Source organism: Cherax quadricarinatus, unplaced genomic scaffold (assembly GCF_038502225.1).
Source record: "Cherax quadricarinatus isolate ZL_2023a unplaced genomic scaffold, ASM3850222v1 Contig1138, whole genome shotgun sequence".
Lineage (NCBI taxonomy): Eukaryota > Metazoa > Arthropoda > Malacostraca > Decapoda > Parastacidae > Cherax > Cherax quadricarinatus.
Window position 1 is genome coordinate 30,001 of NW_027196164.1, and position 26,776 is coordinate 56,776.

Below are 26,776 nucleotides of genomic sequence, written 5' to 3' on the forward strand. Positions count from 1 at the left end.
GTCAGTGTGAGTCTTCCTCTGTTTTGTTTACATCTTACAAGTTATTATTCAAGACTTGTGAATCTTGTGCAGGATCTTACTGCTCTCTTACTTCAGCTTAATAGTCAAGGTGAGTGGCTAAGCTTGCAAGCTTAACTGGTGAAGCTACGAGCATAACAATGAAGCTTTAAGCTGTGTTCCGCCTGGGAAAACTGACGGCCACGAACCACACCAAATATTTTGGTTATATTTATCCTCCATCAACATTATCATCCATTATCTTGTGTTATTTTGTAAGACATGACGATAATAGACGTGATAGACATGACGGGAGTCTTGTTAAGTGTGTGAGGTGAGGTGTTTGAGGGGAGAGTTGAGGTGAAGCACTTCAACTGTTGCTTCATGGTGTCTCGTGCACTCCAGGGTGTCTCGTGCACTCCGGGGTGTCTGGTGCACTCCAGGGTGTCTGGTGCACTCCTGGGTGTCTGGTGCACTCCTGGGTGTCTGGTGCACTCCAGGGTGTCTGGTGCACTCCTGGGTGTCTGGTGCACTCCTGGGTGTCTGGTGCACTCCAGGGTGTCTGGTGCACTCCTGGGTGTCTGGTGCACTCCAGGGTGTCTGGTGCACTCCTGGGTGTCTGGTGCACTCCTGGGTGTCTGGTGCACTCCAGGGTGTCTGGTGCACTCCTGGGTGTCTGGTGCACTCCAGGGTGTCTGGTGCACTCCTGGGTGTCTGGTGCACTCCTGGGTGTCTGGTGCACTCCTGGGTGTCTGGTGCACTCCAGGGTGTCTGGTGCACTCCAGGGTGTCTGGTGCACTCCAGGGTGTCTGGTGCACTCCTGGGTGTCTGGTGCACTCCTGGGTGTCTGGTGCACTCCTGGGTGTCTGGTGCACTCCAGGGTGTCTGGTGCACTCCAGGGTGTCTGGTGCACTCCTGGGTGTCTGGTGCACTCCTGGGTGTCTGGTGCACTCCTGGGTGTCTGGTGCACTCCAGGGTGTCTGGTGCACTCCAGGGTGTCTGGTGCACTCCTGGGTGTCTGGTGCACTCCTGGGTGTCTGGTGCACTCCAGGGTGTCTGGTGCACTCCAGGGTGTCTGGTGCACTCCAGGGTGTCTGGTGCACTCCAGGGTGTCTGGTGCACTCCTGGGTGTCTGGTGCACTCCTGGGTGTCTGGTGCACCCCAGGGTGTCTGGTGCACTCCAGGGTGTCTGGTGCACTCCTGGGTGTCTGGTGCACTCCAGGGTGTCTGGTGCACTCCAGGGTGTCTGGTGCACTCCTGGGTGTCTGGTGCACTCCTGGGTGTCTGGTGCACCCCAGGGTGTCTGGTGCACTCCAGGGTGTCTGGTGCACTCCTGGGTGTCTGGTGCACTCCTGGGTGTCTGGTGCACTCCAGGGTGTCTGGTGCACTCCAGGGTGTCTGGTGCACTCCTGGGTGTCTGGTGCACTCCTGGGTGTCTGGTGCACTCCAGGGTGTCTGGTGCACTCCAGGGTGTCTGGTGCACTCCAGGGTGTCTGGTGCACTCCTGGGTGTCTGGTGCACTCCAGGGTGTCTGGTGCACTCCAGGGTGTCTGGTGCACTCCTGGGTGTCTGGTGCACTCCTGGGTGTCTGGTGCACTCCTGGGTGTCTGGTGCACTCCTGGGTGTCTGGTGCACTCCAGGGTGTCTGGTGCACTCCAGGGTGTCTGGTGCACTCCTGGGTGTCTGGTGCACTCCTGGGTGTCTGGTGCACTCCTGGGTGTCTGGTGCACTCCAGGGTGTCTGGTGCACTCCAGGGTGTCTGGTGCACTCCAGTGTGTCTGGTGCACTCCAGTGTGTCTGGTGCACTCCAGGGTGTCTCGTGCACTCCAGGGTGTCTGGTGCACTCCAGGGTGTCTGGTGCACTCCAGGGTGTCTGGTGCACTCCAGGGTGTCTGGTGCACTCCAGGGTGTCTGGTGCACTCCTGGGTGTCTGGTGCACTCCTGGGTGTCTGGTGCACTCCAGGGTGTCTGGTGCACTCCAGGGTGTCTGGTGCACTCCTGGGTGTCTGGTGCACTCCTGGGTGTCTGGTGCACTCCAGTATGTCTGGTGCACTCCAGGGTGTCTGGTGCACTCCAGGGTGTCTGGTGCACTCCAGGGTGTCTGGTGCACTCCAGGGTGTCTGGTGCACTCCGGGGTGTCTGGTGCACTCCGGGGTGTCTCGTGCACTCCTGGGTGTCTGGTGCACTCCAGGGTGTCTGGTGCACTCCAGTCCTGGTGTCTGGTGCACTCCTGGGTGTCTCGTGCACTCCAGGGTGTCTCGTGCACTCCAGGGTGTCTCGTGCACTCCAGGGTGTCTCGTGCACTCCAGGGTGTCTCGTGCACTCCAGGGTGTCTCGTGCACTCCAGGGTGTCTCGTGCACTCCAGGGTGTCTCGTGCACTCCAGGGTGTCTCGTGCACTCCAGTCCTGGTGTCTGGTGCACTCCTGGGTGTCTGGTGCACTCCAGGGTGTCTGGTGCACTCCAGGGTGTCTGGTGCACTCCAGGGTGTCTGGTGCACTCCTGTGTGTCTGGTGCACTCCTGTGTGTCTGGTGCACTCCTGGGTGTCTCGTGCACTCCTGGACTCCAGTCCTGGGTGTCTCGTGCACTCCAGGGAGTCTCGTGCACCCCAGGACCGCGAGCCCTGGGAGCCTCGTGCACCCCAGGACCCCGAGTCCTGGGAGTCTCGTGCACCCCAGGACCCCGAGTCCTGGGAGTCTCGTGCACCCCAGGACCCCGAGTCCTGGGAGTCTCGTGCACCCCAGGACCCCGAGTCCTGGGAGTCTCGTGCACCCCAGGACCCCGAGTCCTGGGAGTCTCGTGCACCCCAGGACCCCGAGTCCTGGGAGTCTCGTGCACCCCAGGACCCCGAGTCCTGGGAGTCTCGTGCACCCCAGGACCCCGAGTCCTGGGAGTCTCGTGCACCCCAGGACCCCGAGTCCTGGGAGTCTCGTGCACCCCAGGACCCCGAGTCCTGGAATTCTCGTGCACCCCAGGACCCCGAGTCCTGGAATTCTCGTGCACCCCAGCACCCCGAGTCCTGGGAGTCTCGTGCACCCCAGGACCCCGAGTCCTGGGAGTCTCGTGCACCCCAGGACCCCGAGTCCTGGGAGTCTCGTGCACCCCAGGACCCCGAGTCCTGGGAGTCTCGTGCACCCCAGGACCCCGAGTCTTGGGAGTCTCGTGCACCCCAGGACCCCGAGTCCTGGGAGTCTCGTGCACCCCAGGACCCCGAGTCCTGGGAGTCTCGTGCACCCCAGGACCCCGAGTCCTGGGAGTCTCGTGCACCCCAGGACCCCGAGTCCTGGGAGTCTCGTGCACCCCAGGACCCCGAGTCCTGGGAGTCTCGTGCACCCCAGGACCCCGAGTCCTGGGAGTCTCGTGCACCCCAGGACCCCGAGTCCTGGGAGTCTCGTGCACCCCAGGACCCCGAGTCCTGGGAGTCTCGTGCACCCCAGGACCCCGAGTCCTGGGAGTCTCGTGCACCCCAGGACCCCGAGTCCTGGGAGTCTCGTGCACCCCAGGACCCCCCCGAGTCCGGGGAGTCTCGTGCACCCCAGGACCCCCCCCGAGTCCTGGGAGTCTCGTGCACCCCAGGACCCCCCGAGTCCTGGGAGTCTCGTGCACCCCAGGACCCCCCCGAGTCCTGGGAGTCTCGTGCACCCCAGGACCCCCCGAGTCCTGGGAGTCTCGTGCACCCCAGGACCCCCCGAGTCCTGGGAGTCTCGTGCACCCCAGGACCCCCCCCCGAGTCCTGGGAGTCTCGTGCACCCCAGGGCCCCCCCCGAGTCCTGGGAGTCTCGTGCACCCCAGGGCCCCCCCCCCCCCGAGTCCTGGGAGTCTCGTGCACCCCAGGGCCCCCCCGAGTCCTGGGAGTCTCGTGCACCCCAGGGCCCCCCCCGAGTCCTGGGAGTCTCGTGCACCCCAGGGCCCCCCCCCGAGTCCTGGGAGTCTCGTGCACCCCAGGGCCCCCCCCCGAGTCCTGGGAGTCTCGTGCACCCCCGGGCCCCCCCCCGAGTCCTGGGAGTCTCGTGCACCCCAGGGCCCCCCCCCGAGTCCTGGGAGTCTCGTGCACCCCAGGGCCCCCCCGCCGAGTCCTGGGAGTCTCGTGCACCCCAGGGCCCCCCCGCCGAGTCCTGGGAGTCTCGTGCACCCCAGGACCCCCCCCCCCCCCGCCGAGTCCTGGGAGTCTCGTGCACCCCAGGACCCCCCCCCCCCCGCCGAGTCCTGGGAGTCTCGTGCACCCAGGGCCCCCCCCCCGAGTCCTGGGAGTCTCGTGCACCCCAGGGCCCCCCCCGAGTCCTGGGAGTCTCCTGCACCCCAGGGCCCCCCCCCGAGTCCTGGGAGTCTCGTGCACCCCAGGGCCCCCCCCCCCGAGTCCTGGGAGTCTCGTGCACCCCAGGACCCCGAGTCCTGGGAGTCTCGTGCACCCCAGGGCCCCCCCCCCCCGAGTCCTGGGAGTCTCGTGCACCCCAGGGCCCCCCCCCCGAGTCCTGGGAGTCTCGTGCACCCCAGGGCCCCCCCCCCCCGAGTCCTGGGAGTCTCGTGCACCCCAGGCCCCCCCCCGAGTCCTGGGAGTCTCGTGCACCCCAGGGCCCCCCCCCCCCGAGTCCTGGGAGTCTCGTGCACCCCAGGGCCCCCCCCCGAGTCCTGGGAGTCTCGTGCACCCCAGGGCCCCCCCCCGAGTCCTGGGAGTCTCCTGCACCCCAGGGCCCCCCCCCCCCGAGTCCTGGGAGTCTCGTGCACCCCAGGGCCCCCCCCCGAGTCCTGGGAGTCTCGTGCACCCCAGGACCCCGAGTCCTGGGAGTCTCGTGCACCCCAGGGCCCCCCCCCCCGAGTCCTGGGAGTCTCGTGCACCCCAGGCCCCCCCCCCCCCCCGAGTCCTGGGAGTCTCGTGCACCCCAGGCCCCCCCCCCCCGAGTCCTGCGAGTCTCGTGCACCCCAGGCCCCCCCCCCCCCGAGTCCTGGGAGTCTCGTGCAGCCCATGCCCCCCCCCCGAGTCCTGGGAGTCTCGTGCAGCCCAGGGCCCCCCCCCCCGAGTCCTGGGAGTCTCGTGCAGCCCAGGGCCCCCCCCCCCGAGTCCTGGGAGTCTCGTGGAGCCCAGGGCCCCCCCCCGAGTCCTGGGAGTCTCATGCAGCCCAGGGCCCCCCCCCCCCGAGTCCTGGGAGTCTCTTGCAGCCCAGGGCCCCCCCCCCCCGAGTCCTGGGAGTCTCGTGGAGCCCAGGGCCCCCCCCCCCCGAGTCCTGGGAGTCTCGTGCAGCCCAGGCCCCTCCCCTGAGTCCTGGGAGTCTCGTGCAGCCCAGGGCCCCCTGTGAGACCTTTACCCACTCTACCTGAGGTATCCCAGCGAGTGAGCATGTCTCCTGTATATCCCAGTGCTTAACAGAATAGGGAATAGCATATGAAGGTACAAAATAAAAATGGGAACTATGGCTATAGTTTACTTAATAACATAAAAGGGCTAGAATACAACATATCCTGATGGAAATTTACACAATATAACAATTGACCTATGAGACTTATTACCAGGGGGAAGGGTAGATGTTATCAGTAACACGGACTAGTACTCACTCTTAGTTCACCGACCAGCTGACCCGAGATTCCCATGCGTGGTCCACTACACACCCGGCTGTCCAGAGCTCTCGCTTCCCGGACCTGTCACCAACAACCCGTTTGCTCCGCTGTTCCCTGGGCTTATATCGTAGTCAAAGTACCCCCTCCCCAATGGGGTATGTACCACGTGTTACGACCTGACGCCGAGGTCTGACGCCGTTAAGAACAAAAGACCTCAGACGTGGGCGTGACTACCCGACATTTGCTAAGGCAGGTGTGACCATATAATTAGGTCTCCCTAGAGACCTCACAAGCCCATCTGAACTGCATCACATCCCCCTTTCTCCCCCAATTTAAAATATCTGGGAACTAGGACAATTTGTCCTAAGTTATTAGACTATTTTAATCCTAACCCTTTTATTCTATTACAATACAATAGCAAATAATATGAATTCACACAGATCAGTAGGTTTAATAAATTCTAGCACAAGAAACGAATAACAATGACTCTGGTGCGAAACCTCCTTATCCGTCGTGTCTCCTTAAAACTAAATATCGGGCTCCAGTGCCTTCCTGTACTCTACTAGAAATAAACTAGCTCCTGTAGTCACCCTCTCTAATTAACCATTGAGCCAAACCTCGTAAGGTTTTCCTGGCGTAGAAAACAGCTCCAGCGGGTATTATTCCTTCAAGTACTTGCAACTGAACCATTACACGACCACAATGTCGCATTTTCCTTGCACCCTACCGTGACCATTCATGACAAGGCAGGAATCGCAACCAGGACCAATCATTATCCCATTTCTAGGAACTAAAAGAAAACCTCCCATCCCTCACATAAAGGAATCCTCTTCTGACGGCGAGCCGATTGGTGTTTACAGTTCTCCACCTGAAAAGAAAATACATCCTATCTCTACGGTGATCCCTCCCGGCAAGGAGCTAGCTCACATAATATACAACACATATTTGTCCCAACAGCTGACATAACATAGGTCATCCCCTAGCAGTAGAGATACCATACTAATACCACTCTAATCATCATTTCCCAAGCTTCACTGGCTAGTAGTAAATGACACGGTTGGCTTGACTTGGGGCCATGCTATTGACCCAGGGAGAAGCTCTCTACAAATCCTTGGGCAGAAATATGAAGGGGTCGACGGAGGAGGACATAGGGCCATTGCAGTATTCTTGTCATCTCACCCCCAGATCTGTCTACTGCTTCTACTAGAAGAGGGGTTAGCCAGAGCTTCTGGCTGACCCTAGCACTTCCTAAATTGGGCCATGTCTCATTGTGTGGACTTCGTTGGCGTTTAGGAACGCTCATGCGGGTCCCTCTCGTTGAAAGCACAGCATCTGGGAATTTCACGACTCAGCAAGCAGCTTATCTTCACCACGACAATACTCCTCAGGCACCAAGGCCACCCTTCATCCGTCCAGCCTCGCCCATCAACTTCCACCTCTTGCATGGTGGTGGCACGAGAGCTGGCTACCGTTTTCCCTCAAGTCTCCCAGGTCTAATAATAGCCCTTTTGCTGGACCCAAACTGACTTCTTGGCACTTCTGCGTCTCCATCACTCCAGGCCAAATAGATTCCTGGAGTCTCCTTGGCAGGTCCTGGCACCATCTCCACATCTCCTGTGAATAATAGTAGACGGCAGTATTGTTCTACAGGTGACTGGGGCTTATTGTTGGTGGGCAGGTCTCTAGAGTATTGAGCCGACCTGAGGGCGAGGCGAGTGGTCAGCTCCTTCCCTCAGGGTCCCATTTACTCGCAACACTCCCTCCCTCCAGCAATAATTCCCTTACAAATTTCGTCTATACATTCTTGACCTTGTATTCATACCAACATTTTCCTCTACCAGCTGATGTAACCTATCTTCCTCATATACCTCGTCATTTACAGTCCTTTCATCCACCACATTAACATTAGGCATTACTATTTCCTCCTCAGACCAGAATGGCTTTAGTTTATTACAATGAACAATCCTCTTACTCTGGTCCTCAAACAACCCTTTAACCTTCACATTTACTGGTCCCATTTTCTCTAAGATGTGGTAAGGACCTTTCCACCTTGGACCGAGGGACCTACTCTGTTGAGGGGTTACTTCATCATTATATACCTTTACTAGGTTACCTTCCTTAAGTTTAAGAGGCTTCACTTCCCTGTCATAGTAGTGAGCATATTTTTCCTGCGCTCTACCAGATGCCTGGGCGGCAGTTCGCCAAGCAGTTCTCATTTTTGTTAGAACTTCTGAAGGATAGTCCTCACCGTATCTGACAACTGCTTAGTTCACCAAGCCTGCTGCAAAATGACAGTCATGCCCTGTAAATAGGAATAATGGTTGTGTCCCTGTTGATTTGTGAATAGCGGTGTTTAAAGCAAATTGAACATATGGTATATATTTATCCCATTGTAATGGTTCTTTCTCTGAGAGAATGGCCAGTGTATTTTTGACTACTTGGTTCGTTCTCTCCACCATACCATTCGCCTGTGGATGATAAGCTGTTGTGAATGCTGTCATTATTTCTAAGGTGTTACAAACCTCTGCAAATACCTTGCTTTTAAACTCTGAACCTTGATCTGTTACTAATTCTCTAGGAGGTCCAAATATTGCTAGGAATCTATCAAGGAGCACCTCTGCAACAGTCTGTGGGTCTTTCTTAGGGATGGGTACAAGTGTTGTATACCGTGACAGATGGTCCACCAGCACAAGAACATACCTATTCCCTGAATAACTATTATGTAAGTCGATAAGATCTGCACCAACCCGGTCAAACGGCTCCTTAATCTCAGGAAAAGCTTGCAATTCCACATTAACCTGAGGGTTACCTTTCCTCCTTTGGCAATTACCACAACATTTTACATATTCGGTTACATAATTCAGGAGACCAGGAAAGTAGAACATTTCTTTGGCCCTCTTATAAGTCCTAAAAACACCTGGATGGCCAGCCATCTTGGATGAGTGTGCAAGCTTCAGAGCGGCCTTCCTGAGGACATTGGGTATTACTACCTGCTGTACTGAACGATCGTTCAGCTCCGTAATCCTATGTAGCACACCGTCTTTCATCTCGAATTCATCAATAGGGCGGCTTGGCTTGTGGCACGGGAGCTTCTCTCCCTCCAAATACTACTCAGTTATCTCCTTCCACCTGTTCTCTTCCAGTTGGTACTCTCTTAATTTTTCATTGTTCACATTCTCAATATTAACATCAACATTTATTGCTGCTACATTCCTACTCAATACGTCTGGTACATGGTGTGAGGCTCCTGGTTTATATAGAATCTGGTACGAGTGTGCTGACAGTTCGTAACCCCATCTAGACATCCTAGGACAGCGAGTTTTCTTTTTAAATATGTGCACCAATGCCCTGTGATCTGTGAGGCTCCTGGTTTATAAAGAATCTGGTACGAGTGTGCTGACAGTTCGTAACCCCATCTAGACATCCTAGGACAGCGAGTTTTCTTTTTAAATATGTGCACCAATGCCCTGTGATCTGTTATTATTTTAAAATGGTGCTGAAATACATACGGTTCAAAGTATCTCACACTTTCTACCACTGCCAAGGCTTCTTTATCAGTGATGGCATACCTGACTTCCGGTCCTTTAATCTTTCTGCTAAAATACGCTACTGGGTGTGGGTTATTTTCCTTGTCTCTTTGCATTAGGCAACCTCCTATTGCAACTGCTGAAGCGTCTGTATGTATCTCAAACTCTCTGGAAAAATCAGGGACCACTAATACCGGCTCACTTGTAAGCTCAGCCTTTAATTTTTCGTGAGCCAACTCATGTTCTTCTTTCCATACAAACTTAGCTTTCTTCTTAGTTAGATCTGTCAGTGGTGCTGCTAGCTCTGCAAAACCCTTAATATGTCTTCTAAAGTATCCTGCTGCACCTAGGAACCTCCTGACTTCCCTTGCTGTTCTAGGTCTTGGCATTTCAGATATTGCCTTACACTTATCAGGGTCAGGGCGAATCCCTTCAGGGCTCACCTGAAAGCCTAGAAATTTAAAGCTAGTGGCTGCTATTATACATTTCTTTGCATTCAACTTAAATCCTGCTTTATCCAGTAGTTTTAGTGTCTCCACAAGGTTGTCTACATGTTCTGGAAATGACCGGGAGTAGACTACCACATCATCAAGATATGCCAGTGAGTGTCTACCCAACACAGGGCTGAGGATGAAGTTTATAGCTCTTTGGAAGCTAGAGGGCGCGGTTTTTAACCCATAGGGCATTCGTTTAATTTGGTATAATCTGACCCCATCTGAGAATGCTGTCTTCTCTCTATCTTCTTCTGAAACGGGGATGGCCCAATAAACTGACTTAGCGTCCAAAGTCGAAAAATACTTAGCTGTTCCAAATGAATCAAGAATTTCCTGGATTAGGGGCAAGGGATAACTATCAGCTATTGTTAATTCATTCACTTTCCTATAATCCACACAGAACCGATAAGAGTTATCTGGTTTCTTTACCAACACTACAGGTGAGAGCCACGGTGATGAACTCGGTTCAGTTACATCGTTCTGGAGCATGGTATTACATTCCTCCCTTATTACTCTCTTAGCCTCTTCTGGGAGTCTCCGTTGACGAGTTTGGACAGGTAAACCATACCCCCGGCCGGGATTGAACCCGCGGTCATAGTCTCAAAACTCCAGCCCGTCGCGTTAGCCACTAGACCAGCTAGCCAGCTAGACAGGTAAACTGTCACCTGTAGGTATAGTATGCTCAATCTGGGGCAGGAAGCCTATATCTCCTTCATCCATTGAAAACAACTTTGGAAAGTTCCTTAAAGCATTCTTTATTATTTCCTTCTCGGAACATTTTAAATGATTTAGATTTACATCATTAAATGTCTTTTCCCTTTTACTTTCGTTCTGGGTGGGAGCGGCAGGTGTCACTACCCTTTCTGGGACTCTGGTATTAAGTGCTCCACATTGTTGACCTCGGGCAGGTAGCTTAACGGAGTCAGGTTCAAAAATTAAGTCTTTGGGGATAATCTCGGCTGATGTTAACCTTCTACCATTCTTGAATCTTAATGCTTTACTTGTCAGATTTATCACTGGTATTAAGATATGTCTTTTCTCAGAAACCTGGGCTAGATGATGAGGCACCAGGAAGGATTCTAGCTTCCCAGCTAATTGTAAGATACTTCCTGGCTCGACCTTCCTTCCCACTGAACCTTTAATAAATTTGAATGTATTAGGTGGACATACCTGGTTATATAATACATGAACTGCATAATCTGCGTCTGCAGAGTTCACATTAGGTAACTGCGCTTCAAAAAGTGATTTAGATGGGGTTTTGAATAATTTATTACTCCTACTCATAGAAGCTACTATTGAGGGATGTTCTATGAATTTTATTGGAAAGGAAACCTCATCCAGTATCAGCCGACTGGTTCCCCTTCCTTTGCCATACGACAAGAGGAAGTCAAACCTTCTGAGAAAATCCATACCTAAGAGTAAGTCCCCTGGAAACCTTACTCCAGACACTACTAAACAAGCGTGAACTTTATAACTTTCACCCAGTTCAAAGTACAGGTCCGTTTGTCCCTCGACATTAATATCATTACCATTTACAGCAGTAATATCTGTCTTAGCTTTGCTTATTTTACAACCCCTCCAGTTATTACATACATCTCGCTTAATTATTGACACCTGACTTCCCGTATCAATGAAAGCTACCAATTTTTTCCCATCTACTCTTATTTTAATCATAGGTCTTTCATCTTTGGTAACAAGGTTATCAGACCTATCTTTCTTAACCTTGTACCTTCTTCTTTCATTAGGAATGAAAATTAGGGCAGTTGGCTCTAATATGGCCAATCCCGCCACACTCCCAGCATTGATTAGTTCTCCGAGCATTCTTTATTACGCCCACCACCGCCTGTCCTGCGGTGCGGGGGTATATACTTCTCATTATTGGTTGTCGCCACATATGGTGACTCAGGTGTTACTCTCTCTGAGGCAACAATTCTATCTCCCTTTCTGTCTCTACCATATTCGGACTCGAGAGACATGGCATATTGAACTAGTTCTTCGAAGGTTTTAATCGCTAGTACCATAGCCACTCTAGTTCTCATCTAGACTGGCAACCCTTCACAAAATACCTGCTTTTTATAAAGCTCCATCTGTTCTGCATTATATTTTAAAGTTCCGTTCCCATCTTCCACCCTGGACCATACCAGACAACTGAAGTCCCTTAGAGTGTGTCCCTGCTTCAGTTGCAATTGTTCCAGGTATCGATGGATATTTTCAACTGATACTGCCGTCTGGAACCTATATCTTATAGCATCCTTGAAATTACTCTAGTCAGTCCTTTACGTTAATAAATTGTGGGAGACTAAATATGGATGCTGTGTTATCTACAATTGCCCTGAATCCCAGTGAAACTTTCATTTTTTCATCAGATATATTAAACAAAATGGCCTCAATATTTTTAATCCAAGCTTCTACTTTGATATTTCTTTCGATGGGATTCCTCGGCAAATCTTCTACATGAAATTTCGGCAAATTTTCTAAATATGGCCTATCAACAATTACTGTCCCACACATAGAGGTTCCAACACTACTATCTGGAGCTGATGCCCCAGATAAAATCTTTTGCTGAAGCACAGGGTTCGTTGGGACGTTGAGTGGCTTGGTTAGGGAAGGATTGACCTGGGAAGGCTGGAGGCTCAGAAGTTGGGGTTGGGTCGGGAGTCCCGGTATACAGTGGACCCCCGGTTAACGATTTTAATCCGTGCAAGAGGGGTAATTGTTATGCGAAATAATCGTTATGTGAATGAATTTTCCCCATAAGAAATAATGGAAATAAAATTAATCCGTGCAAGACACCCAAAAGTATGAAAAAAAATTTTTTTTACCACATGAAATATTAATTTTAATACACACAAACTGAAAAAGGCATGCACACTTACATGACACTTACTTTTATTGAAGATCTGGTGATGATTGATGGGATGGGAGGAGGGGAGAGCATTATCTTCTTACTGTTTAGAAGGGGAATCCCCTTCCATTAGGACTTGAGGTAGCAAGTCCTTTTCTGGGGTTACTTCCCTTCTTCTTTTAATGCCACTAGGGCCAGCTTCAGAGTCGCTGGACTTCTTTCGCACAAGATATCTGTCCATAGTGGCCTGTACCTCTCGTTCCTTTATCACTTCCCTAAAGTGTTTCACAACATTGTCAGTGTACAGGTTGCCAACACGGCTTGCAATAGCTGTGTGAGGGTGATTTTCATCCATGAAGGTTTGCACTTCAAGCCACTTTGCACAGATTTCCTTTATCTTTGTAGTAGGCAACCTCTTCAATTTCTCTCTCCCCTCCTCTGAACCAGTTTCCCCAGGTCTGGCCTCTTGCTCTTGAAGTTGATCTATCAGCTCATCAGTGGTTAGTTCTTCATTGTCCTCCTCCACCAACTCTTCCACATCCTCCCCACTAACCTCCAACCCCAAGGACTTTCCCAATGCCACAATGGATTCCTCAACTGGCATAATCCTCTCAGGGTTAGCCTCAAACCCTTCAAAATCCCTTTTGTCTACACATTCTGGCCACAGTTTCTTCCAAGCAGAGTTCAAGGTCCTCTTAGTCACTTCCTCCCAAGCCTTACCTATAAGGTTTACACAATTGAGGATATTAAAGTGATCTCTCCAAAACTCTCTTAGAGTCAGTTGAGTTTCTGAGGTCATTACAAAGCACCTTTCAAACAGAGCTTTTGTGTACAGTTTCTTGAAGTTGGAAATAACCTGCTGGTCCATGGGCTGCAGGAGAGGAGTGGTATTAGGAGGCAAAAACTTCACCTTAATGAAGCTCATGTCCCCATAAAGTCGCTCTGCCACGTCTGTAGGATGACCAGGGGCATTGTCTAACACCAGGAGGCACTTAAGTTCTAATTTCTTTTCAGTTAGGTAATCTTTCACATTGGGGGCAAATGCATGGTGTAACCAGTTATAGAAAAATTCCCTAGTGACCCATGCCTTACTGTTTGCCCTCCACAGCACACACAAATTATCCTTGAGGACATTCTTTTGCCTGAACGCTCTGGGAGTTTCAGAGTGATACACTAATAAAGGCTTCACTTTGCAATCACCAGTAGCATTGGCACACATGAGAAGAGTAAGCCTGTCTTTCATAGGCTTATGTCCTGGGAGTGCCTTTTCCTCCTGAGTAATGTAGGTCCTGCTTGGCATTTTCTTCCAGAACAGGCCTGTTTCATCACAATTAAACACTTGTTCAGGTTTCAGTCCTTCAGTTTCTATGTACTCCTTGAATTCCTGCACATATTTTTCAGCCGCTTTGTGGTCCGAACTGGCAGCCTCACCATGCCTTATCACACTATGGATGCCACTACGCTTCTTAAATCTCTCAAACCAACCTTTGCTGGCCTTAAATTCACTCACATCAACACTAGTTGCAGGCATTTTTTTAATTAAATCCTCATGCAACTTCCTAGCCTTTTCACATATGATCGCTTGAGAGATGCTATCTCCTGCTAGCTGTTTTTCATTTATCCACACCAATAAGAGTCTCTCAACATCTTCCATCACTTGCGATCTTTGTTTCGAAAACACAGTTAAACCTTTGGCAAGAACAGCTTCCTTGATTGTCTTTTTGGTGCCCACAATAGTAGCGATGGTTGATTGGGGTTTCTTGTACAACTTGACTAGGTCGGCGATACGCACTCCACTTTCATACTTATCAATGATCTCTTTCTTCATTTCAATGGGAATTCTTACCCTTATTGGTGTACGGTTGGCACTAGAAGCTTTCTTGGGGCCCATGGTCACTTATTTTCCAGAAACAGCACCGAAAACACTGTAATAATACGAAATATTCCGAGTGTATGCTTGGATGTTACCGCGGAGGCTGGCTGGTAAACAATGGCACGGGCGGCACATGTGAGGCTGGCTGAGGGCGCACATTGGACGCGTCTCGGACGAAAATCGGTGAGCGGGTTTTTAATCGGTATGCGCGGCAAAAATTTTGCGATTAAAGTAAGCGGTATGCGAAATAATCGCTATGTGATGCCATCGTTATGCGGGGGTCCACTGTATTAGATAAGGACCCATTCGGGGAAATACTGAATGGTTCCCCAGCTGTAGTTACACGTGTGGGTGTTTGGTTAGTATTTACAGGAACAGCATTGGGCAGGTGAACACCTGACACAGCAGGGGAAGCTATGGTTACTGAGGGGTTAGGTATACTAGTAACTGTAGAACCAGGCGCAGAAGTGGGAACCCTAGAGGCAGCTACCCCAGGGACTTGGGGAGCAGGTACAACAATAGGGGATTGAGGGTTACTCATAACTTGAGCAATAACACTATGAAGCACAGAGTTAAGATAAGGATACATACTATAGTCAGCATTAACTGGGTTATTAAAATACGGAGGTATGGGGTTAGTAGCATCCCGGGTTGGTAAAGTTGATACTCCCGGGCTAACAGCAGTGGTAGATGTATTAGATACCACTGGGGCCATAGTATTCGTGGTACTACTGGGGGTCACCGTGGAACCTACATTCGTTAGTGAGCCTTGGGCCTGGGGATGGTTTGTCCCTGACATATGTACCCCTGAAGTATTATATATCACTGAAATCTCATTTTCTTGATTATTTATACCCTCACTAACATAAATCGCTGAATCTTGCTGTGGAACCATGTTGCTAGACCCTTCACTTGAGCCTGGTGCGAGATCACTAACATTGACGTTAGCCTCTGCCATTCTGTTCACGAGGAACTTCACCTGTATCCTACTGGATCGTCTGATTGCACTATTTAACGTCTTGCTACGCAAATTATATTTGGTCATCACCCACCTGACAAACATAAGAGTAGGATTGACCTGGTTTATTCTAAAGGTTACGGTCACAGTTAACGGTAAAACAAATGATAGGCGACACAAAGAAATTATTTGGTTTTGATAGCAAAAACCGACCAGTCGTAAAGCACGTGAGCCGCGTTTAATGATAAACGCTAAACCGCTACCACCATGTGAGACCTCTACCCACTCTACCTGAGGTATCCCAGCGAGTGAGCACGTCTCCTGTATATCCCAGTGCTTAACAGAATAGGGAATAGCATATGAAGGTACAAAATAAAAATGGGAACTATGGCTATAGTTTACTTAATAACATAAAAGGGCTAGAATACAACATATCCTGATGGAAATTTACACAATATAACAATTGACCTATGAGACTTATTACCAGGGGGAAGGGTAGATGTTATCAGTAACACGGACTAGTACTCACTCTTAATTCACCGACCAGCTGACCCGAGATTCCCAATGCGTGGTCCACTACACACGCGGCTGTCCAGAGCTCTCGCTTCCCGGACCTGTCACCAACAACCTGTTTGCTCTGCTGTTCCCTGGGCTTATATCGTAGTCAAAGTACCCCCTCCCCAATGGGGTATGTACCACGTGTTACGACCTGATGCCGAGGTCTGACGCCGTTAAGAACAAAAGACCTCAGACGTGGGCGTGACTACCCGACATTTGCTAAGGCAGGTGTGACCATATAATTAGGTCTCCCTAGAGACCTCACAAGCCCATCTGAACTGCATCGCACCCCCCCCCCCGTGTCCTGGGAGTCTCGTGCAGCCCAGGGCCCCCCCCCGCCGAGTCATGGGAGTCTCGTGCAGCCCAGGGCCCCCGAGTCCTGGGAGTCTCGTGCAGCCCAGGGCCCCCGAGTTCTGGGAGTCTTGTGCACTCATCCCAGGACGGGGGGGGGGGTTCCTGGGAGTTGGGAGGATTCCAGGGAGTTGGGAGGATTCCTGGGAGTTGGGGGGATCCTGGGAGTTGGGGAGGGTTTGTGGGAGTTGGGGGGGTTCGTGGGAGTTGGGGGGGGTTCGTGGGAGTTGGGGGGTTCATGGGAGTTGGGGGGGGTTCATGGGAGTTGAGGGGGTTCCTGGGAGTTGGGGGGGTTCTTGGGAGTTGGGGGGGTTCTTGGGAGTTGGGGGGGTTCCTGGGAGTTGGGGGGGGTTCCTGGGAGTTGGGGGGGGTTCCTGGGAGTTGGGGGGGTTCCTGGGAGTTGGGGGGGGTTCCTGGGAGTTGGGGGGGTTCCTGGGAGTTGGGGGGGGGTTCCTGGGAGTTGGGGGGGGTTCCTGGGAGTTGGGGGGGTTCCTGGGAGTTGGGGGGGTTCCTGGGAGTTGGGGGGGGTTCCTGGGAGTTGGGGGGGTTCCTGTGAGTTGGGGGGGGTTCCTTGGAGTTGGGGGGGGTTCCTGGGAGTTGGGGTGGGGTTCCTGGGAGTTGGGGGGGGGTTCGTGGGAGTTGGGGGGTTCATGGGAGTTGGGGGGGGTTCATGGGAGTTGAGGGGGGTTCCTGGGAGTTGGGGGGGTTCCTGGGAGTTGGGGGGGGGTTCCTGGGAGTTGGGAGTTCATGTTTACCACTTAATTACAGTGGACCCCCGGTTAACGATTTTAATCCGTGCAAGAGGGGTAATTGTTATGTGAAATAATCGTTATGTGAATGAATTTTCCCCATAAGAAATAATGGAAATAAAATTAATCCGTGCAAGACACCCAAAAGTATGAAAAAAAATTTTTACCACATGAAATATACATTTTCCCACACACAAAGAAAAGGATACATGCACAATAGTAGAGTAGTACATGCACAGTATATATTGTGCATGTACTAGTCTACTAAATGAAGAATAAATGACACTTACCTTTATTGAAGATGCAGCAATGACTGATGAGACACTGTGTCCTGGGAGTGCCTTTTCCTCCTGAGTACTGTAGGTCCTGTTTGGCATTTTCTTCCAGAACAGGCCTTATCACACTGTGTATGCCACTACGATTCTTAAATCTCTCAAACCAACCTTTGCTGGCTTTAAATTCACCAATATGAGCACTAGTTCCAGGCATTTTTCCCTGTTCACCTGGGTGTTAGTCGACTTGTGTGGGTTGCATCCTGGGAGATAAGATTAAGGACCCCAATGGAAATAAGTTAGACAGTCTTCGATGACACTGACTTTTTTGGGTTATCCTGGGTGGCAAATCCTCTGGGGTTAATTGTTTCTTGGTATTCTCAATAAGCCACACCAACAACGGTGCTACAGCAGCAGCAGCAGCTGACAGTGCAGCAGCAGCAGCAGCTGACAGTGCAGCAGCAGCAGCAGCAGCTGTACCACCAATAGTAGCGATGGTTGATTGGGGTTTATTATACAACCTGGCCAGCTCGGAGACATGCACTCCACTTTCATACTTATCAATGATCTTTTTCTTCATCTCTATTGTAATTCTCACCCTTATTGCTGTAGGGTTGGCACTAGAAGCTTTCTTGGGGCCCATGGTCACTTATTTTCCAGAAAAAGCACCGAAAACACTGTAATAATACGAAATATTCCGATTGTATGCTTGGATGTTACCGCGGAGGCTGGCTGGTAAACAATGCCACCGGCGGAACATGTGAGCGCGTCTCGGAAGAAAATCGGTAAGCGGGTTTTTAAGCGGTATGTGAGGCAAAATTTTTGCAATTAAAGTAAGCGGTATGCGAAATAATCGCTATGTGATGCCATCGTTATGCGGGGGTCCACTGTACATTATTATACAATGCATGATGACTTTTTACTATTTACAACTCAGTGTTGTACTGTACACTTAACAATAGACAGGTTTTACTGTCTATTGTTTAGTACTTGTACAATATCAAATGCTAAACAAGTGTGTAATTGATATCTAATCTAGTCTTAATAGTGTATTAAATTTATCAAATCATTAATGTTTTACTTTAAATATTGTCTCTAGTCTCATAATCATCATTTTATTTCCATAATTATTACTTTTGTTTTTATTAATTATAATGGCTATATTCTCTGTTTATTGCTAGTGCATTGAACCCCTGTCTTACGAACGCATTGCGTTACGTTAAATCTGCCATACGAAGCATTTGAACGCAAAAATTTTGCCTCGGCTCACAATAAAAAACTTGCCTTGCGTGATTCATCCGGGATGCGTCCCATGTGTGACCTAAGCACCAGTGTTTACAGGCCAGCCAGTGTGGTTGCATCTATGCAATGGAAATAAGTCACTGTGTCTGACTTTTTGGGTTATCCGAGGTTCTCTACACATATGCTGCTATGTATGATAATTCTATGTAACTGTATTTGTGTATACCTGAATAAACTTACTTATGCATATATTCGGTACATTTCACATTATCCCAGTGTTTTTAGTGCTTGTAACTGCAAAATAAGTCACCATGGACCCCAAGAAAGCTTCTAGTGCCATCCCTGTGGTAAAAAGGGTGAGAATTAGTATGGAATTGAAAAAAGAGCTTAACCCTTTCAGGGTCCGTCCCGTAGATCTACGGCTTTACGTTCAGGGTCCAAACCGTAGATCTACGCCATGAGCTCAGCTCACTCTGATAAACTGTGAGTGGTACATTTGGGCCTAGATATGAGAGAATACATCTATGTGGTATGTGTGCACCACATAAAACAGATCCTGCAGCACACTGTGTATAATGAGAGAAAAAAAATGAAATCATGTTTTTTCGATTAAAACAGCAACTTTGCAGTGTTTTTTCGTATGTTTTTTATAGTTGTATTTGCGATTTCTTGGTCTCATTTGATAGAATGGAAGACATATTACAGAAATAGAGATGATTTTGATTGGTTTTAGCACTGGAAATGGCTTGAAACTGAGCTCAAAGTAGCGGAAATGTTAAATTTTTGCCGATATTCAAGAGTAAACAAACGACCTCACACATCTAATACAAGTCAGCTGGTGGGTCTAATATACATTCACAAATATGGTGATGATATTTATACAATTATTACAGTATTGCATAACAGTAAATCTTCTATTTTTTGGTGTGAATAAAAATTCATTATGTGAATAAAAAATCAAAATGGAATTTATTTGTAAAGCCTCAAAACATAACTAATGAACAGAGGAAATGTTAGTTTAGTGCCAAGAATGCCTACATTGTTCATTCTGGACCCTATTTTTAAATTGGAATATTTTGAACTTTGTGTTAAATTGGCCAAATTAACAATTTCCGATCACTTTATTTTGTAGTTGAAACAGTTGACTTGGCGATTTCTTGTGCTCAATCGATAGAATAGAAGTAATACTAGTGAAATAGCTAAGAATTTGGTTGATTGGAATAACGTAATTGGCCTAAAATGGGAGTCAAAGTCGGCAAAATCGCCGATTCGTAAATATCGCTGACACATCAAAATTCGCGAGAGCATAATTTCGTCAATTTTCCACCAAATTTCGTACTTTTTGTTTTATTACCTTCACAAAAAGATTCTCTACGATTTCATAAGAAAAAATAACAAATTTTTTTTTTGAAAATTCTTGGACACTGGTGCGTGACTCCAGATTTGGGCCTTGGACCCTGAAAGGGTTAAAGAAATGTGTGCAAAGTGGGTTGAACTGCAAACCTTTATGGATGAAAATCACCCTGACACAGCTACTGCAAGCCGTGTTGGCAACCTGTACAATGACAGTGTTATGGCCTATTTTAGGAAAGTCTTAAAGGAACGGGAGGTACAGACCTCTATGGACAGGTTTGTTGTGCGACATAGGTCCAGTGACTCTCAAGCTGGTCCTAGTGGCATTAAAAGAAGGGAAGTAACCCCAGAAAAGGACTTGCTACCTCAAGTCCTAATGGAAGGGGATTCCCCTTCTAAACAGTAACAACCTTGACACTCTCCCCCTCCTCCCATCCCATCAATCATCACCAGATCTTCAATAAAGGTAAGTGTCATGTATTCTATTCTTAGTAGAGTAGTAATTGTGCATGTCTTCTTCAGTTTGTGTGTATTAAAATTAATATTTCATGTGGTAAATTTTTTTTTTTTTTTTTTTGTTTTTTTTTTTCATACTTTGTGGTGTCAGGAACAGATTAATTTGATTTCCATTACAGTGGACCCCCGGTATTCGATGGCATTGGTATTTGATAAATCCGGTATTCGATGCATTATATCGCAAAAAAATTTTCCTCGGTATTCGATACGATTCGAAAGAGACCTGTCCACGTGTGGCCTGAACTGCCCCGTGTGTGCCAGTGTTTACAGGCCAGCTAGTGTGCGCGCATCTAAGGATACATTCGGTACATTCCATATTATCCATATTATCACTGTTTGGTGCTTGTTTCTGCATAATAAGTCACCACGGGCCCCAAGAAAGCTTCTAGTGCCAACCCTTCGAGAAAAAAGTCGCTAATGACTTATGAAATGAAGAAAGAGATAATTGCAAAGTACGAAAGTGGAGTGCGTGTGTCGGAGCTGGTTAGGTTGTATAATAAACCCCAATCAACCATCTCTACTATAGTGACCAGGAAAACGGCAGTCAAGGAAGCTGTTCTTGCAAAAGGTGCAACTGTGATTACGAAACAACGACTGCAAGTGTTAGAAAATGTTGAGAGATTGTTATTGGTGTGGATAAATGAAAAACAGATAGCAGGAGATAGCATCTCTCAAGCGATCATTTGTGAAAAGGCTAGGCAGTTGCATGACGATTTGGTAAAGAAATTGCCTGCAACTAGTGGTGATGTGAGTGAATTTAAGGCCAGCAAAGGTTGGTTTGAAAGATTTAAGAATTGGTGGCATACATAGTGTGATTAGGCATGGTGAGGCTGCCAGTTATGTTGTGCGACAGAAGTCCAGTGACTCAAGCTGGTCCTAGTGGCATTAAAAGAAGGGAAGTAACCCCGGAAAAGGACTTGCTACCTCAAGTACCTCCCCTACTCCCATCCCATCAATCATTACCAGATCTTCATTAAAGGTAAGTGTCAATTATTTTATTGTTATTGTAATTATTCTTTTGCATTAAACTTAATATTTCATGTAGTAAAATTTTTTTTTTTCATACTTTTGGGTGTCTTGCACAGATTAATTTGATTTCCATTATTTCTTTGGAGGCAAAGAGGGGAATGTATGAGAGTATAGTTTTACCAACGCTCTTATATGGGTGTGAAGCGTGGGTGATGAATGTTGCAGCGAGGAGAAGGCTGGAGGCAGTGGAGATGTCGTGTCTGAGGGCAATGTGTGGTGTGAATATAATGCAGAGAATTCGTAGTTTGGAAGTTAGGAGGAGGTGCGGGATTACCAAAACTGTTGTCCAGAGGGCTGAGGAGGGGTTGTTGAGGTGGTTCGGACATGTAGAGAGAATGGAGCGAAACAGAATGACTTCAAGAGTGTATCAGTCTGTAGTGGAAGGAAGGCGGGGTAGGGGTCGGCCTAGGAAGGGTTGGAGGGAGGGGGTAAAGGAGGTTTTGTGTGCGAGGGGCTTCGACTTCCAGCAGGCATGCGTGAGCGTGTTTGATAGGAGTGAATGGAGACAAATGGTTTTTAATACTTGACGTGCTGTTGGAGTGTGAGCAAAGTAACATTTATGAAGGGATTCAGGGAAACCGGCAGGCCGGACTTGAGTCCTGGAGATGGGAAGTACAGTGCCTGCACTCTGAAGGAGGGGTGTTAATGTTGCAGTTTAAAAACTGTAGTGTAAAGCACCCTTCTGGCAAGACAGTGATGGAGTGAATGATGGTGAAAGTTTTTCTTTTTCGGGCCACCCTGCCTTGGTGGGAATCGGCCAGTGTGATAATAAAATAAAAAATATTTCTTATGAGGAAAATTGATTCGGTTTTCGATATTTTCGGTATTCGATGAGCTCTCAGGAACGGATTAATATCGAATACCGGGAGTCCACTGTATTTCTTATGGGGAAAATTAATTCGGCTAATGATAATTTCGGCTTACGATGAGCTCTCAAGAATGGATTAATATCATAAGGCGGGGGTCCACTGTACATAAATTCTCCTACCAACATTCTTCCTAAATTAGACTTATGACTGTAGATATTGATCCTGTTATTAATCTCTTTCTAAACTACAAAAACAATCCTGAAAATTGTCAAAAACTGTCTGGCAAAAACTGTACTCAGTGCCACCAGAAACATAGTAGTAATAGTTATAATATTACATCCCTGAGCAAACACTATGATGACCTCTTAGCACTTCTTAATTTTCTAAATGTTAACATGTCTATCATTATTTTTACTTAAACCTGGCTCAGACATGACTCAACAGACATCTTTGCCTTACCTGGTTCCACAGCCATACATAACTGTAGGTCTGATCAATTAGGAGGTGGTACTGCTATCTACTACTGTGAAGAATTAGAATGTTTTAAGTCTACATTCACCAGGGACAAGAATGACGAATACAGTGGACCCCCGACATTTGAAGGCATCGACATTCGATAAATCCGACATTCAATGCATTTTAACGCAAAAAATTTGCCTCGACATTTGATGGAAAACCCGACATTCGATGCGATTCATAAGAGACGTGTCCACGTGTGGCCTGAACTGCCCCATATTTGCCAGTGTTTACAAGCCAGCCAGTGTGGTGCTTGTTTCTTCAAAATAAGTAACCATGGGCCCCAAGTAAACTTCTAGTGCCAACTCTTCGAGAAAAAAGGTGCTAATGACTATTGAAATGAAGAAAGAGATGATTGCAAAGTGCGAAAGTGGAGTGCGTGTGTCGGAGTGCATGATTTGGTAAAGAAATTGCCTGCAACTAGTGGTGATGTGAGTGAAGCTAAGGCCAGCGAAGGTTGGTTTGAAAGATTTAAGAATTGTAGTGGCATGCACAGTGTGGTAAGGCATGGTGAGGCTGCCAGTTCAAGTCCTAATGGAAGGGGATTCCCCTTCTAAACACTAACACCATCCACACTCTCTCCTCCTCCCATCCCATCAATCATCACCAGATCTTCATTAAAGGTAAGTGTCAATTATTCTATTGTTATTAATCTATTGTTATTTTTGTTACTGTAATTATTCTGTTGCATTAAACTTAATATTTCATGTGATAAATTTTTGTTTTTCAAACTTTTGGGTGTCTTGCAAGGATTAATTTGATTTCCATTATTTCTTATGGGGAAAATTAATTCGACTTTCGATATTTTCGACATTCGATAGCTCTCGGGAACGGATTAGTATCGAATGTCGAGGGTCCACTGTATATATTTGCAAAATTATCACCCATAAAATTAAACCTAATACAGTTGAAGCAGTCTATAGGTTACCTCACAAAAATTCTTACACATTCAGCGACATCCTCAAAAACATAAGTGACTCAAATATGAATTGAGCATAAACCTCGTCCAGGCAGCTGAACCTAAAGTAACTGACTTCGCTAACACTAATGTGACAGTCTGGAGTTTTGAGACTCTTTGATTGCTGGTTCTAACCCCACCCGTGGTATGGTTTGTTTGTAATCGTCTCATTACGATTTTGTGAGTCAAGAACTCCTTGTTACCACCATCAGTAACCAAGCCAATAAGAATCTCTGAGACAAGTGCCTCATTACTTGACCATATCTGGAATTTGCTTCCATAAGGAATATTGTAAATTAGATTAGTCCATTTCAGACCCCCAAAAATACACTTACAAAAGCACTTACAAAAATACACTTACATAATTGTCTGAGTTGGGAGCTGATTGTAAGTCGGGGGTCCACTGTACTACTCTGTTTGTGCTTGATGATCTACTATAAGTCATCAGCTCAAACCATTAACCCTTTGACTGTTTTCGACGTATAAATACGTCTTACGAGCCATGTTTCTGACGTATATATACTCAATAATTCTAGCGGCTTCAAATCAAGCGGGAGAAAGCTGGTAGGCCCACGTGTGAGAGAATGGGTCTGTGTGGTCAGTGTTGACCACATAAAAAAAATCCTGCAGTACACATTGCGTAATGAGAAAAAAAAACTCTGATCGTTTTTTTTTTAAATAAAACTCCGACTTTGAGGTGTATTTTCGTTAAGTATTTATCGTTGTATTCGCGTTTTCATGGTCTTAGGTGATAAAATGGAAAACATATTACAGAAATAGAGATGATTTTCATTACTTTGACGATGAAAACGACCTTGAAACTGAGCTCAAAGTAGCGGAAATGTTCGATTTTTACCAATGTTCAGGAGTAAATAAATCGCACCACACGTCCAATACACGTCAACTGGGAAGTCTAATATTCTTTCACTAGTGCACTGATATTATTTATACCATTTTTACAATAATGCAGTAGTCTGCATAACAGTAAATTTTGTATTGTTTTGTATGAATAAAAAATCAAAATAGAAAGCAATAATAATATAAGAGGAGCCTAGAGATGTGACTAATGAACAGAGCATATGTTATTTTAGTGCCACAAATGTCTACCTTGTTTATTCTGGACCCTATTTTGAAATTGGCATCTTTTTTAGTTTGCATGAAATTAGCCAAATTGCCAATTTCTGACCACCAATTGGGTAGTCCAAATTAGTAAATGGGAGGTTTCTTGTACTCAGCTGATAGATAAAATGGAGTTCTAAAGAAATAGCGTAGAGTTTGGTCAACTGGAACAATGGAATTGGCTGAAAATAGGGCTCAAAGTCGGCTAAATCGCCGATACGCTTATGTCGCCGAGACCGCTAAATTCGCGGGAGCATAATTCCATGAGTTTTCGACCAAAGTTCGAACTTTTGGTGTCATTACCATCGGGAAAAGATTCTCTATCATTTCATAAAAAATAATTTTTTTTTCAAAAATTAAGCGACATAGAATGACAGTTTCAGAGAGGGGCCTGAAACAGTCAAAGGGTTAATAACCAAAGAAAAAAGCTGCTGTGTGGATGATCACCAATTCCTGCTCCAGACAACACACTTTTCTGCTCCTCAAGAGTTTGAAGTTACTTATTATACAAAATATGCACTCATATTACTGTACTTATTATATATATGTAGAAATTAAACTCCAACATTAACTCTTCTCTGAAATTTCTCCTTGATAGCTTCAACAGAACACACAGGCAAAACACAGGACACAAAACTCTCTGACATCTCCAGTGTCTCGCTGATCCTGTACAAAAATGCAGTGCATATAAAAAGCCCCAAGATCTGGAATTCATTGCCTGAACTAATGAAAGGTCTCCTGTCTGCCAGTCAGTTTAGGGCTATTACATATTAAAAATCACCTTGTTTCTCTAATGTAATGAAATCAACACTGTACTAATGCCAAACTAAGCCAACTTGTCCAACTCTATCCCTGTTCTTCCAGTCTTCCTTTCCTCAAACTTCCCTAGAAAATTAATTACTCATCCTGTGCCATTATAATTCTATGAAAATCTAATAAACTTCCTGTGTCTTCACCATCTCTTAAAATTGTTTCGTAGTCTGATGACATAGAGCCAGTTTGGAAGTGTTTAAGAAATCCCAATTAACTTAAGATCACTGAATCAGTTGAAAGAATTAATTCATACTTTAAATTGTACTATACTCATTGACCTACCTCTCTTCTTTGTATTAATTTTATTATTATTTTATTAACACATCAGCTGTTCCCACCAAGGCAGGGTGACCCGAGAAAGAAGAAACGCTCTTATCAGCATTTGCTCCATCAGTGTCTTGCCAGAGGCTTGCCTACACTATGGTTAAAAAAACTGCAACATGTCAACACCCCTCCTTCAGAGTGCAGGCACTGTACTTTCCACTTCCAGGACTCAAGTGTGGCTAACCAGTTTCCATGAATCTCTCCATAAATGTTACCCTGCTTACACTCCAACAGCACGTCAAGTCATGAAAACCATTTGTGTCTACTCTCTCCTATCTAACATGCTCATGCATGCTTGCTGGAAGTCCAAGCCCCTTGCACACAAAACCTCCTTTACCCCCTCCCTCCAACCTTTCCTAGGCTGACCCCTACCCTGCCTTTCTTCCACTACAGAGTTATTCGCTTTTCAAGTCATGCTCAACAACCCCTTGTCAGTCCTCTGGATAATACTTTTAGCAACCCTGCACCTCTTCCTAATTTCCAAACTGTGGATTCTCTGCATTATATTCACACCACACATTGCCCTCAGACACGACATCTCCACTGCCTCCAGCCTTCTTGTTGCAACATTAATCACCCATATAAGAGTGTTAGCATAACTATGCTCTCATACCTAGGCCTAGGCATGATAGTGGCTCTCTTTGCACTGCAACTCATTTTTGTAATTTCATAATCTGTGTAATACTGCAAGGAAATAAAAATTGATTGATTGATTGATACATTCTCCTCTCTGCTTCCATGGATAATGTTCTTTGTCTCCACAGACTCCTCAGTGCACCACTCACCTTTTTCCCCTCATCAATTCTTTGATTCACCTCATCTTTCATAAACCCATTGTTATGCAAAAATGTGGGATAGCTGGGGGCTTGAGCCTGGTCTAAGGGCAAAGGTAAAAGTTACACACATACTAGCCCAAACTGG

The 26,776-nt window shown here is 47.3% G+C and overlaps 1 protein-coding gene across 1 annotated transcript in view; it reads left to right on the top strand.

The window, feature by feature from the left end:
- Nucleotides 1-26,776, top strand: part of LOC128704695 (uncharacterized) — a 62,779-nt gene that overhangs the window by 10 nt on the left and 35,993 nt on the right. The window contains exon 1 of the mRNA XM_070080864.1: nt 1-109. This exon is cut by the window's left edge and continues 10 nt beyond it. The gene's annotated coding sequence lies outside the window, so the exon portion shown is untranslated. The remainder of the gene's footprint in view (nt 110-26,776) is intronic.